At 43.5% G+C, this 14179-nt stretch overlaps 1 protein-coding gene across 2 annotated transcripts in view; it reads right to left on the reverse strand.

Annotated features, from left to right (window-relative positions):
• The window catches only part of Glut4ef (Glucose transporter 4 enhancer factor), a 77769-nt gene that overhangs the window by 51592 nt on the left and 11998 nt on the right, over nt 1-14179 (reverse strand). The gene's annotated exons all lie outside the window — the stretch shown is intronic.

Consider the following 14179-nt stretch of genomic DNA (forward strand, 5'->3'; position numbering starts at 1 on the left):
ACGAGGCACGAAACTTGTGGATGACGTCACGCGACCACGCGATTCGACGACAGGAATTAATTGAAGGAACGGTTGACAGAGGAACTTGATGATCCTTGGAATTCCGTTGTTATCTAACTCGAGTGCATCCGACTGGCGGTCTTCCTTCGTTGCCAGCGAGATGATAGTTTGATGGGAAGAGGCCACGTTCTTGGATGACATTGCCTTTATGGGAGGATTCTTGGGAGTTGAGGATGGAGGAAGATCTTGATGATCTCGTTGCGGAAGGAATGGTGAAATATTCTGGGTGATAGAGGTTTGTGTAGAGAGTTGTGGATATAGAAGAGCCTCTGGTTCACTATTTTCATTATTAAAACAAAGATATGTAGCAACTTATCCAACTAACTACTACCTAATTAACTAATTAAAGGCTGCAGATTATAAGAGCATGCTTTTAAAGCAATTTCTTAACTTGTATATCTATTACACAACAATAAACGAATAAGTAAACCTGAAATGATCTGTCTCTCATTAATTTCTACCTATTCAAAAAAAAAAAAAGAAAGATCCTAATAATTCTTCTCTTATTAATTCTTCCTCAGCCGAATAATTTTGTAACCATCTTCACTATCTTCTTCTTTCTATTAACTAAGCCTCCAAAGTCATTCTAAGTGCAACAACAAAAAAAATACCCAACTGCAACATACATGTCCCACCAGCTACAAGGGGTTAAAACACCCCTCGAAAACGACACAGTTTCCACCGCGACAGCTCTCCTAAATTCGTCCAATTGAATTTCGTTGCATAAGTACATAAAATTTCGTTGCCCAACGGGCGAAACTGTTTTGTCGTTGCAACACGCTCGCAGCGGCGAAACTCCTCGTCGGACGAGCGGATTCGGCGGCGTCCGCGCTCCGAGCGTACCTTGTGAAATGAAGCAAATGCACTTTCACCCGGTATTGCGTTTCGCAACCTCCCACCGCCGCGAACGCCGCGACGGTGTCCTGCTCCTCTTGTGCTGTTCGCTCAGCGAAAGTAATTCCCTCGAAAACGTTCGACATTTCGAGCGTTTCGATCCCCCGTTCCGGTGCATCCGACGTGGAAAGGGAAGAAACAGGAGGAGCACCGGCGTTTCTAGAGAAGTTTCTCGGCCGACAGTTGCGTGCCATTTCGTGGATTCTTGAGCGGCGATAAAAACTCGCGATTTCACTTTCCGCTTGATGGTTCGTCGGCTGCCGCGGTTTAGAAAGAATTTTCTTCGAAGAAGCGACCTGATATTCGGATTCTGAATGTGGAAATTTTTTATGAAGTTCAGGTTCGTGACAAATGAGACAGTAAGATTATTATTTCGCAGATGTAATTACCTAGTATATTAAACCTATCGTTTCTACGTTTGAAACGTAGTCGGTGGCTGTCGATCAGTGATGATGATTGATCCCAACCACTGCTTCATAGAATTAAGAGCCTCGTGATATGGATAACTCTTGTCAAATTATCTGACTTCATTATTATCGAAGATTTCCTTCAGAATATAACTCACTCAGGATACAGGTCACAGTATACCTCGCTAAAGACAATCTACAAGTAGAATCGCAGCTTAACAATGTAGCACGTGCAGTCCCCAGTTTCGAAATCGACAAGGTTGCACACGCTATTCGCATACCAGGTCGCCTTATCGCGCAGAATTCGCAATCAGCTTCCCGACGTCGAAAGGCCCACCGAAACACCTGCAATCGTCGTGGACGTGTCATAAGCGTCGAAGAATGCGATTGCTACCATTCTCCCCACCCAGGTGAGCGTCGAAACGATCGAGATTGGCCGTGAAAGAATGCGACACGCGACGAAACCAGCCGCGAAATCGCGTTACGTCCGACGCCTGGCCCAAGGCCTTTCCGGGTTTGGCCATATTGCCGTGGGACTGCAACGACTGGCCTCGTCATGAAGCAGGAAAGGAAGGCCGCATTCCATCAAACAATGATAACTGTAAACCTGGCTAAGACGAATAAAGCGCGATACACCTCTAGCGGACCATTCAACCGTTCATGGGAGAGACCTTACGGGCAAGGTACACGACTTCGACTCACACGTGCTGGACATGACGATTTCATGAATCAGACTTTCAGATACCACCTGGTCGAGCTACCGGTTTTGCGCCGTTTTGGGAGCCTATGGCTTGTTGCTGAATTTTAGAGCTGGATTTATAGGATGTCTGTAGGGAATTCAGAGGTTCTGCGCCATTTTGGGAGTCTCGTGATTCTCTGAAGAATTTCAGACCTGGGTCCACGGAGAATTCGTAGAAAGTTGATGAACTTTGCAGCATTTTTTAAGTTTTTTGACTGTTTAGTGAATTTCAGAGCTGGGTTCAAAGGGAGCACACAAAAAATCGAGAGATTTTGTAGCATCTTGTAAGTGTCGTAACTTTCTGGTGAATTTCGCAGAATTTCATAATCCCTAAACTCTGAGAACCTTTCAATACAACCTCCTGTCAACTCCATTCACAATTCACCACCACTCCCACGCGCTTCAATGACGACTAACCGTGCGTAGGCGGTGCTTGTATATTTTCTATCACCATAAGGTATGACAATAATTATCGATCCTCAATAACGTCAACAGAGTCACAATGGAATTCCTGAATCCATAGGAGCCAGCGGGGCTCGCGTTACCATCGTCTTCCACAGAGTCGAGGCTGTTAATCATAATCAGCCATAGTTTGAACACCTGCGCGGACAGCCCCAGCAATCGCGAAAGGTCAACGTGGAATTGGTGTACCTATACGTGTTCCCGATAAAACGACGACCTGTGCTCCTTATCCTCCTCCTCCTCCTCCACCTTTTCACTGATTCCGCTGGACAAAACCGTGCACGGCACCGTGAAAACCGGCCACGTTCGCGGAGCCATGACCTCGATCGAAGAATGCGCGGCGAGATTCGGTCCGTGTAACGGGACACGTAAAATTCGCTTTGGAGCCAGCTAGGAGCAAGCATAGTGGAGGTAGGAGTCGATGGCATTGGTGTACGTTGGATCGAGAATCCAAGAATGCTGGAGAACATTTTTTGGACGAGCTGTAAAGAACGTGGAGAAGAATGCTTTCTAAGATGACAGCAAGATGGCTGCAAGAGGGTGCCAGATTTTTTTATATGGAATTCGATGAGACTTGGCGTCGCAACCCCAAGTTAAAAATATAGAATTGTGGGTAATCGACTTAGGTGGATATATAACTGAACATTTTTTATATTTTTTACAGTTTTACTTGGAGGTGCTGTGTACAATTTTTTAATTTTATGGTATCTACCCCTGTCAACCATATATATTCCAACTACAAATTAATCTACACCTAAGCCACCTAAATGTAAACCCTCACACCCTAAATCAGAAACTCTAGAATACCGCACAGACACTTCCAAAGACTTGCGCCAGCGTCCATTGCTATATCCGTTCCGCCGACTACTATACTTAGCGTATTTTACGAGAGACAGTTAAAAGAAATGGCAAGGATTCCCCTACACGAGACCGTTTCTCTCCTGTCCCATTAACGACGTGGCGAAAATCCGCGTCAGAGTCGTACAAGTTATTTCTCTGGAAACGAAAACGCGAGGAACACCAGTGTCCTCGACCAAGGAAGGATGGAAGCTCGACGAGGTTCATGATAATCTCGTTAGTTCTGCGTCAGTCAGTGTCGAGCTTAACCCTGAATCGGCGACCTTCGTCTTTTTCACCGTTTTGACGAAGGGGATTTAGCATAGCGATCACACGCGCCTTGTAGACTGCACAGAAGCATTTGGCAACGCTAACGGGTTTCCTCTGAGTAAGTAGATGGTGCAGGGATTACGAAATTGACGGCCACTTTGAGCATTCGCTACCTAAGTTTCGGTTGCACTCGTTAATCGGGTTTGACGAACTTCCGGGATTCGTGAGAAGTTAGGTTTACCAGAGTTGCGCCCCGTTTTGGAGGAAACGCTACAGAGAAGTCGAAGTTGAGGGGGTGGAGCTTCGTTTGAGAAGATGATGCAAGGGTGGTATTCAGTGAAAAGCTGAAATTCGTCAAAATCAGATGAAGATTAATTCAAAAATTATGAATTGAAATTTTTCTCCAAGTAGATACCTATTTTTAGCAAATTCAAATACTTTAAAAGAGGGTTTCTTAGCGATGGAGGGATGTATATTAAAATAGAAGAATTGAAAGTACTGATACCTGTGAACTGAATACTGTTCCCATTCTCCTGGAGTTTATTAGAGGCGCTGATTTCAAATACGGTTCACAGGTTTGTTAAGATAATTTATTGAAGAGTCGCTAGCGATATCTCGATGGTTGAAGCAGCTCGCGGAACGCTCATGGAGGGCGAGCGACGAGCAACCGGTGAGTCGGCTGAAAAATTGGAACGACCAGTTATCCCCGTGGCTGCGCCTTTCGCAAGATCCGGGAATGCTTCTGATAATTTATCCCTGACGTCATTCCGCGAAAGCGTACGCGCGACAGGCACCTCGAGGAACTTCCGACCAAAGGTTGGGAAAGGTTCGTTCACGGCCTGACGTCAGGCGTGTAATGACTTCAATTTCTCAAATTACAAGCCCGTGCTCCGTTACAACAGGAGCTCGGCGATTTGCCTGTGATTCGATTCTTTTCCAAGGAAACCGAGCCCGAGTGTGTCAACCTCTGATGAACACAGAGGAACGTGATGGTGAAGGGGGCGAGCCTTAAGCTACGTTTCCACGTGAAAAATATGTATTTCGAATAATAAACTTTTTGGAAATAATTTGTCGAATTTTTACCTTCAAATTCTGTCCAAGCATTTTGAAATCATTTTGCATCCTGAGGATTGAATTTACTTCGCATTAGGTATGCTTGTGGAAATGGGTCTTTAGAGCACTTATGGCTCCATAGACAAGCGTTTACGTCATAGACTCGATTATTATGATGAGTTGTACCAGGAGGTGTTAGAAAAACATTGATTACGTCATATGAGGAAGGTTCTTGGTTATTTCTGCACGTTGGACGCGACTCGTTTTCCTGGTAGCGTTACAGTTTTCAGTGGCCAAGTTTGTGGGCTGCCCTGGAATCGGGGCTACTGAAATTATACATCAATTGATCATTTAAAACTGTAAAAAATTTGTTGCAACGCTACGTACAATGAAAAGGTAAAAAACGTGAGTCAAAGACCCACGAACGACGACGTGAATATTCGAAGAATTTATTCCAATTACATACGGTTGATTCACTCGCTTTAATGACACTTTTCAAAATGCGATTTCAGAACGACCTTTGACGCTGCCGTCGCGAAATAATGCGAGACGGTGACTCAGTTCATCCTTCGACACGCGCGCACCTTGTTTCCAATGACAGCTCCTTTTCCACGAGATAACGCACGTTCCGTTTTGGAGCTGCATATCCGCTTTGCGTTGCATTCCATGTTTATATCAGAGTCCACTTTGGTGCAGAAAAAAAAAGAGATATCCGCGAGGACAAAGGATATAAGCTTCGTTAATTATATCCAATTAAAAGAACAAAATTTACTGTTCCGAAGTGTTAGGTACTTAAATGCAGAAGTAAGTGGGAATTAAAGAATTAAATTAATGAGCTTCGAAGAGTTTAAACTAGGCAATTAAATACAGCGAGTCGACGAAGGATGGAGTGAGCGAAGAATAAATATTTAAACTGGAAAATATAACGTGTCACGAAGCTTGAATTTCTACTGGGAGTTTGATAAATGATACGCGAATATAATCAAGAATGTTTGATAAAAGTAGCCGCTGCAATGAATTCACTGTTGACAGTCGATTATACAAGACCTGCTGCGAGGTCCCCTCATCGCTTTATTGACTGTATAATACAGAAGGAAGATAAACGTAGGAGCTCGTATTTATCAGTGCATATCACTAAGAGCGAGATATTAAAATAAAAACGAACCAATTGTTGCATAACCAAGGACATTCACATGTCTGCATCCATCGTTTTAAGCTACACTTCCTGAGATGGGCGGTGAGACAAAAGGTGAAGGATTTAATTTCATTCAAACGAAAATTGCTTACGAGAAATCATCGAACATCTCTCAGCATGTAGTAATTCAACCTGTGTCTACTTCAAGGAAGCTCAGTTCCAGGTTAATTACTCCATTACCACTTCAGTACTTTCTCTATCCCAATAAACCCTGCTAACATTCTCCACAGTTACACAACGCCATCAATGTCCACCTACAAATGCCAATCAAACTTCCACCACTTATTCTATCCCAAATCAGTCTATCAAAAATCTCACACAAAATAGTCTTCTAAAAATTTCCTCACTTCCAAACTCTTCCAAATCCCAACCCTAAACCAGTGCTTCAACAAGTCCCACTCATAGCAACGCTCTAAATTCTCCTAAAAAAAAATCCCCAAAATTCCCCAGTTCCGAACTCTTCTTCCAATTGAACCAGCAGTTTCATCGAACCAACGCTCGTCCTACTACGTTTCGAAAGCGGAGGATTACGCAATTCCCACGAGCGAGCACAATAAGCGTGCGGCAGAAATGATCTGCACCTTGGATCGAAGGCATCATCACGACGGCCTTATCTAAAGGGGGCACGGGAATCGCGTTCATCTGGCCTCTATCTGCCTCCCCGTCGTCCCCCTCGCGACGGCACACGCGCTCGCGAGCTGTGGATCTCTTTGTTCCCGCGGATCTATTCCCGATCCCCGTGATCGGCGAGGCCGTATTGGCCGGGTGCCGATGCTAATGGCGTAATCGCGTTTCCACGTGCAGGCTGCACCTGAACGTGAGTAACGAGCGTCTGCTGGGGAACTGGGCATGTAGGAATCTAGGAACGACCGCGATACACCTCGAACCGCGGGAAAGGACAAAGCGCGGCGATGCAGACGCGGTTCTGGCTAAGTTGCATCAGGGAGGCTTGTCGAGGCGCGATCTTTCACGGTGCCCGATCGGCTGCGGTGCCCCGCAACCCAACTATGGTGTCTAAAGGCTCGTTCAGATTAGACGAGGCTGTTCAATTCGACTGGCTTCGACGCGAGTGGTTTGATACAACTTGAGCAAGCCGAATGTGGTACTTTATTACACTTCAGGTATTCTTGCAACCTTTGTCTGAAATCGAGGTCGTTGCAACTTTCCCTTGCGTGGAATAATATATCAGCATTGATTGATGCGTATTGAAGTAATTAAATGCAAGTAACTTGACCTTTGTAAATAGAAACTTGATATTAAGCCGCTTGGATCCAAGTGATTTGAATTCAGGTTGCTTGAGTCATTTGAACGAGCCTTGATAATTGCTTTGAAGCTGAAACACTTGATAGAATAGTTGGTCTAAGAATGTTCAAGGATGTCCAAGGATGTCCAAGGATGTCCAAGGATGTCCAAGGATGTCCAAGGATGTCCAAGGATGTCCAAGGATGTCCAAGGATGTCCAAGGATGTCCAAGGATGTCCAAGGATGTCCAAGGATGTCCAAGGATGTCCAAGGATGTCCAAGAGGATCCCTCCAGAGGATCGCCAGGCCGATCCGCACCCTCCGGAGGCTCCGGAGCGAGTGAAGGATTCGTCGTCCTTCAGGGGTATTTATATTATCGCAACCAGAGGAGGGGGAATCAATGAAGCAACTGTTTCGTCTAATACAAATTCCAAAATTAATCAAAGGGAGGGTTACTATGCGAAAAACTGATTTTTCCTATAAGATATTAATAGTATCTACAATGTATGCTACATTCTCCGTTAGCAACAATTCCGCGCAGAATCTCGGGCAAATATTTTCTTCCTTGTGTCTTCATTTTTCTATATACACACACTTTTTAGTCCTGGTTCCTCCAGCAACACACACAACTGTACACGGATCCTCATTCAACCTGATTCCATCCTCGCACTTCTATTTTTTTCAACCCATGATACTCCTTGTCCTCATTCCCCGATTGTCCTCAACCTCAACTTAATTGCTTTTCCTCCCGTTCAATCAATGGAAAGTTTCACGCCAAGTCCATCAAATCTTCCATCGCAAATTCCGCGGGTTTATTTACCAAAACTTCCGTCCCAAATTAATTCAGACCGCTTGGCGCGAAATAAGGAAAACACTTTGGCGCGTCAGCCAAGAAACACCGTGTGCCAAGCTTCTTTCCAAAAATCTTGCTCTTTATCTCGCTGTTCATTCTCCAGTCCTCCCTCAAGCAGAGTTTCATCAAGGTATGCAATGGGTCCTAGTCAAAATTGTACCTCACGAAATATCTATTTCTCGACTCTGGGGACTCGGTTCAAACTCTTCGAATCTAAACTACGAAAATCCAAACGGGACAGGATATTCTATAATACTTTGGAAGAGTCATCGTCGCAGCTGCGATGCTCAGGCAGCTATAAAATTGAGCAAGCTACACCGTGGATTGCATCAGTTGAAAGCGTGGCCCACATTTCAGCAGGGTCTCGAAGCAAAGAAAATTTCTGTGGAGCTTCAAGCACATAAGTTTCCAAAAATATGAATGATTAAACTTGTCCCATTTTTTAATCTCTGCCACTGGAGCCTGCGAAAATATCCCTCATTCCTATCACTTTGAGCCTTCAGATTAGAGATCGCCTTCAATCAGCCATGGACTCTAGCCCACCCAATCATTGAACCTCTCACGACCCAACAGCATTCCACAGGCCAGGGTGAATCCTCGCGCGAGTGGTTATCCACCCAAAGCGCTGACCGCGTTCCAACGATTCTCAAGTGACGAACTACGGTCTCCCCATTGGCAGGAGAGAGAGGAACCTTTTCAGGCGTCAACGATCGCTCGAAATCAAATTACACCGAGCAATGTACTTCGCTGGACAGGAAAGAATCGTGATGCAAAGTTCACGGCGATAATTGCTGTTTGTTCCTCGACTAAGGAAACGCTAGATAATTATATCGGCAGAGTACGTGGAAAACAAACAAATGGACGGTCGTACAGACGTTGCACGATCGAAAAAGGCACTGACTGCGTGGCAGACTTTGCCTTGGGGATTGGTCAGACCTCGGTCAGCTCGGTCGACGTTCATTGAGGAGTGCTATGTAAGCATTCGTGTCCTGACACCGCGAGAATTCAGGACTATGCCCTCGGTCAAACATAGTCTTGTCGAAATCTTAGTCAGCGAACCAAAGCCCTCCCTCGCGTCTCTGACCAGTTCGAGCTCTTTTACGACGAAGGCCCTCTCTCTTTCTGCAGGACTGAGTCTCTAGGCGGTTCGACGAGCATTAACGTTACGGAGGCGAATGATTTATTTTTGACAAGAGGCTCGCCTGTCCTGCATGCTAAGATCGCTATTTTTGTTCGATCAGAAGTCGAAGACTATTTTTAGACGCGATTTTTGGGAGTGAGGAATGCCTATCTGTGGTTACTTAATTATTGTTTGATAACAGAGTTCATTTGAAGCGTATGTATTATTTTGAGGAAGAAAATAATATGAAGAAAGTTTGTTTCATGATAAGGGGATTAGATTACTGATAATTTGTGAATAATATTACGTAGACATAGATCTCAAATTATACTCCCATTGATGAATAAAAATTGTGTGTAGTGTGGGTTTAAGAAATTTGATTCTTTTCCTATGATAACAATAGTAATTAAGTTAGAGAAATTGATACTATTGTGGTGGTGTAGAAAAGAAAGCTCGATTATCGGATTCGTAATCTCAATTAATACCTACGAGAAGTGAAGCAAAATTTAGATAAGAATATTTCAAGGTACTACCACAATAATTATAATTATACTTCTTGGACAATCAACCTGGATTATCTTACTGAAATTATCGTCTTCTGCATTAAACAAATTAGTGACCTCTCTTATCGTGTATCGTTGTCAATAGCTGATTAAACCTCTGCTTAATATATTTCATTCTAATGTCAGAGAAAGGAACTAATTAAGTATTTTCTAATTATATAGGGATCTTTATAGTCACTTACAAGCAAAGAAACAACTTGATTACTCCATTTGAAAAGACGATCAACAAATTTCGAAACAGCCCTGCGTCATTTTCATTTTCATACGTAAACACTCGTTCAACCACAGTCATCTTATCTACGCGAATCGCCAGTCGATGGAAACAACTTGTTAACGTCAATCCTGTTTACAACGGCTAACGCATATCGAGATTCGTATCTAACTAATTGATAACGACGTTCCCCTCTGATGCACCACAATGTATATAAACAAAATCGAGACTTCTCTGAATGCATTTAACAAAGAACTTGTTTACAAAATTTCTACATAGTTTTTTATTTCCTTATCTAAGGTACACCATTTTCAGTCTGCAAAGTTGTAGAATGTTTCTTAACCAAACAAAAAAACAAGAGAAAAAATGTATGTACATTTTTAGTATTTAGAATACTGTCATAAAGGAAGACAACACAAAGAAGTTTTTAAGGAACGTGGAACTCAAAAAATTCCATGATAAATAAAAACTCACGAATACCAGTTGACCAACTGATAACAGAAAACTCAAGTCGGGAAGAAAAAAAATACCTACGACTCATTGTAACTGATTACCAGACGCTCAGATAACATCTATTCAAAAGACGACCTTCGTGGCTGGATTTAATCGAAGAACAAAAACAATAATCTATAAAATCGGTATCGAGATTAGGCATCGACCCTTTCAACACCTAATAATTATAACGAAACAGCAATAAAATATTCCCATCTTGAGCAACGTTTCTAACCATCTAAATATACTTCTCACTTCACAAAAAATCAGACAAAAGCCACGCAACTTCTTCCTCATTCTCTACGCAAATTCGCCTTCGAAAACAATTACCTCTACTTTCTGACCATTCTATAGATACCGACATCCACAATTTTCTCATCTCCTCAAACACAGCATTCTCCTCTCCAATCTCGCGGTACATCTGACAAATATCACTGTTGAAATCCCAAACCCCATCGTCGAGTTCTAATCCTCGCCCATGAGCGTTCCCTATGCGTCAGTTGAGCTCAGCCAAGCTCAGCTCGGCGTGATTCATTTCGTTGGCCCATTTACGGCCAGCCAGCGGGCTTTTCCGATCTGAACTTCGCCAGGGACAATGAAACGCGAGCGGTTCGTCGCGGCGAGCCGGTTTTTGCGCGCACGCCGCAACATTATCTACCAGCTGCTAATCGGCCACGTTCGTTCCTTATTCAGTGTCGTAAGTGTCGCGGATAGCAGTCGCGAATGAAGTAGGGGTAGCTGTTGACGGCGTTGAGAAGTGACGTCATCGGTAGCAGCTCGACACAGTGACACCGATTGCCGGTTCTACCGGGAGGAACAATCAGGCCGACCAGCTGCTCAACGATTCCCACTGTTTCTCGCGCGATTGTCGTCATTCGCGTCGAAGAAACGATACGCTGCTGCCGTAGACTGTGGTCTGTCGGTAGAAAAGAGGCGTTCGGTAGAGATAAGGGGCACTGAGGTTGCGCGGGGGGTCGAGAGGCGATGGGGCCATACGAGACTTGGCAGAATGACGATTTTTCTTTTCAGATGAGTTGAGAATTTGTGATATTGAAAAGTTGAACAGTTGAAAATTTGGATGAACAAAAAGTTGAACACTTGAGAAGCTGAAAACTCGAGAAGTTAAAAACTCGAGAAGTTGAAAACTCGAGAAGTTGAAAACTCGAGAAGTTGAAAACTCGAGAAGTTGAAAACTCGAGAAGTTGAAAACTCGAGAAGTTGAAAACTCGAGAAGTTGAAAACTCGAGAAGTTGAAAACTCGAGAAGTTGAAAACTCGAGAAGTTGAAAACTCGAGAAGTTGAAAACTCGAGAAGTTGAAAACTCGAGAAGTTGAAAACTCGAGACGTTGAAAACTCGAGAAGTTGAAAACTCGAGAAGTTGAAAACTCGAGAAGTTGAAAACTTGAAAACTTCAGAAGTTGAGAAGTTGACATAATACAATTTTTGTTGTATTAACAAAGACGAAATGTTCTACCATCGATCAAACACTTTTAAGAAATCCTTGATATAAAAGATACATCATTTAGCTTTTCACTCCAAAGCGGTCCATTTCAAACAAACCGCGGTGTTAAAACGTTGGCAGTGGCTAGAGCGATTCCAAGCCAGTAATCTTTCACACCGATGGCCTCAGCACTCTTGTCATCCACTCTTCCTACTCTTTGTGCGTCACCGTACGGGCCCACGTCACGGACTCTCGTGGAAATCGTTGACGCGGCTATTGTTGAAATTTGTACGAGGTTGGGAAACGAAGGACTGCGGGCGACCTTATATTTATCAAGTGTGTCACGATCATCGCGTGAATTCGAGAAACATCGCTCGAAGAAAGATCGTGTGCAGGTTCAACAACTGCACAGGCATGAATATTTTTGGAGCTCGCTGCAATTTTCCTTACGATGTTTCAAAGTTCCTGAAATAGATTTTGCATCTCTTTAGCTGTCATTTTTATATTGGTAAAATATGTAGGTATAAAGTATTATGCCTAGAATTGTCTGAAAATACTCCAGGAAGGAAAACAGATGAAATTCCAAACTTAGAAATTCTTGAGTCGAGGAAAAGCGAGGAGTGTCGACTTCACTCCAATAAACGTGATCCGCGATAGTTCTGGTATTTCCGTTTGTCTTGTCGTGAGAGAAGGTATGTACCAAAAAGCAGGTCACGCAACGGCGATAACGGTAATCCGTGCAATGCTGGTGCAACTGAGTCCACATGGAAAAGCAAACGAAGAAAAGTGACTCCTGAACGCGAGCGTCATTACAGGAATTTCTAACAACACTGAGGAGTAATTACGGCGACGATGGGTTTCCCCCCACGCTTGTCCATTAGAGAGTAATTTGGAAAATCCAAGTTAAATTGTTCCTTTAGGAACGACTCATCGCCATTTATTTCTGATTCTGAAGCTGTATACCGAAACTGAGGACACATTTTCTCTGTATTTAGTTTTTACTGAGTTTTTATACGTATACGAGCGAAATCGTATCCACAGTGGATGGGTACAGTAACCCTAATTTAACGTGGAGAAGAGAAAACAAGTGAAAATCAATTCAGGGAAAAGATATTCACGCTTTGCATCGAGTGGATTAATTTGAGATAATACTAGTTTAAAGATTAAAAAACTAAGAGATCAAAAATTTCTTTCAAATATTGCAATTTTAATACCCTATTCTATGAAAATTCCCTCGTTTCGATGAATTCCTCTACATTTCTCTGAACCATTCATAATCGGATTCTCAGATTTATGAGCAGCAATAAATAAAAGTCACGAAATTCCTCAAAGTATTTAAAAATTCTCGAAATTCTGTTGACTTTACAATGCTACCAACAAGCTCGAATTAAAGAATATTTATAGACCTATCATGCATAAATATACGACCACAGACTAAGAGCTCGAACACTGTATTCTTCACAACATTCGCTCAAAGACTTCAAACAAAGAAAGTTTATCATCTAAGCAGGGCTTATTCATTCATCGACTATGCTCATATATTGTTACTCATTGGAACATGTGTATGTCTACACGACCGTGGCACGTGGTCTAAATAAGAAAATTGTTATTCTACACTGGTATCTTATTCTTCATACCATTGATCACTGGTACCATTAATTTGCGAATCTACATTACCCATGCCCCCAACAGAATTAAAAATCAAAACTATGTACTCCCAAATACCCTTATCATAAATCTGCCAAAAAGACTAAATGTAAACACAACTTAACTTAGCATAGCTTATTGTCAGTGATACGCAAACCAAAGTATACTACTGCACCCAAATACTCCTCCACAAGCTACCCCAAAAACTCCCCAATATATCCATAGACACACCACCACCCTCAAAAACTTAAAACCCCAAAGATCCACCCAGTCTACAGAACCCATTACCCAATACCTCTCCTCGTCGCGATTGAACCGATAACGAACGCTGCACGCGTGCGTAGGAAGGAAGCACTCTCGGCTCCAGTTCGCGCACGTTATCGAAAGGCGAGAGTGTCAACGTTCACCCGCGCGAAAGTGAAAATCTGGGGCTGCGCGCGGCCGGTGCGGCTCGTAGCGTCGAGAGATACCACGTTTGCCGATTGTCGAGCGCCAGAGGGGTCGGGAGGGTGGTAAAAGGCCGGCCCGCGGCGGTATCTAGGCTGCGACCTGCTTCGCGATATCATTTGGGTCATTGTGTTCAGCCGGGTCCAGCGAAACCGGGTGAACGCGACCGCGCGAATCCTGGTCTCTCTCCCTCTCCCTCTCTCACTCTCTCACTCTCCCACTGTCTCTCTCTCTCGCGCCTCCACC

This window comes from Calliopsis andreniformis, chromosome 4, assembly GCF_051401765.1.
Source record: "Calliopsis andreniformis isolate RMS-2024a chromosome 4, iyCalAndr_principal, whole genome shotgun sequence".
Classification (NCBI taxonomy): domain Eukaryota; kingdom Metazoa; phylum Arthropoda; class Insecta; order Hymenoptera; family Andrenidae; genus Calliopsis; species Calliopsis andreniformis.